Here is a 968-nt window from a genome sequence, read left to right as displayed (position 1 = left end):
GGTGATAATCGCAAGTAAAAGAAAGAAGTTATAGAAACAACAGAAGTCCGATATTTCTAGGCACTTACAAGCAATCACATGTGTAAATTTAAAGTTCACATGATATCCATATCAAAGTAACACCGCGGTATTTCATGCTGATACTTGGCCCAGCACGGCAGGAATCAGGCAAACACGGACAGATTAAAGCAATAAACAAGAGTGCACTCTTTCTGCAGAAAATATCTGATGAGCTTTAACTTTTTACTCATCATGAATACCGCATGCTGTGTTCTCCAATTCCATTTCTTCATTTCAACTCACTCTCCAATTCTTAAATTATACGATATTCTTCGTTGTCCTTGGCCTTTCCCCCGTAGTTCTTAATAACGTTGGTGTTCTAGTCCCAAATCTTCATCTGTTGATAAAGTCGCATAACACTTGACCACAAATTGTCTCTGTATGCTGATTCTAAACGGCGTGTTCTTTGCCTTCTTGACGTGAATTAAAAATTTCATCTTTTACAAAAATATCAAGAAATTACGTAGATTAAAAAGGCTCCTTGGCGCAATTTTTTACCTGCAATATTATATTACTTAAACCCTGCAATACACTTTTAAATTGAACTAGAAAAAAATATACATCCTACCTCGGCATATTACCACATTTCATATTTTTATACAAAAGTTAGCAGAGGTATCTGTACATTCATGATAAATAATTTTCACCCGTTATGACACGTTCTTTCTATTACTCTCTCCTCTACTCATGCAGATCATAAATCCTTGCACATTTTAACCGTTGATCGTCAGTGTGAAAAAAACAAATGAAAAATAGCCAATAACACCACACATGGCGCAAGGACAGTAAGAAAGTACGAGAGTACCTAAAAAAGGACCAATGTGATTTTTCCCCCCCATTTCGGGAGGGAGAGAAAACCAAAATATTAGATGTGTCTTTTGCTTTTGCCTTTATTTCAGATAAGTACG

Source organism: Penaeus monodon, chromosome 20 (genome assembly GCF_015228065.2).
Source record: "Penaeus monodon isolate SGIC_2016 chromosome 20, NSTDA_Pmon_1, whole genome shotgun sequence".
Lineage (NCBI taxonomy): Eukaryota > Metazoa > Arthropoda > Malacostraca > Decapoda > Penaeidae > Penaeus > Penaeus monodon.
The sequence above is the reverse complement of the archived record's forward strand: the minus strand, read 5'-3'. Positions refer to the sequence as shown.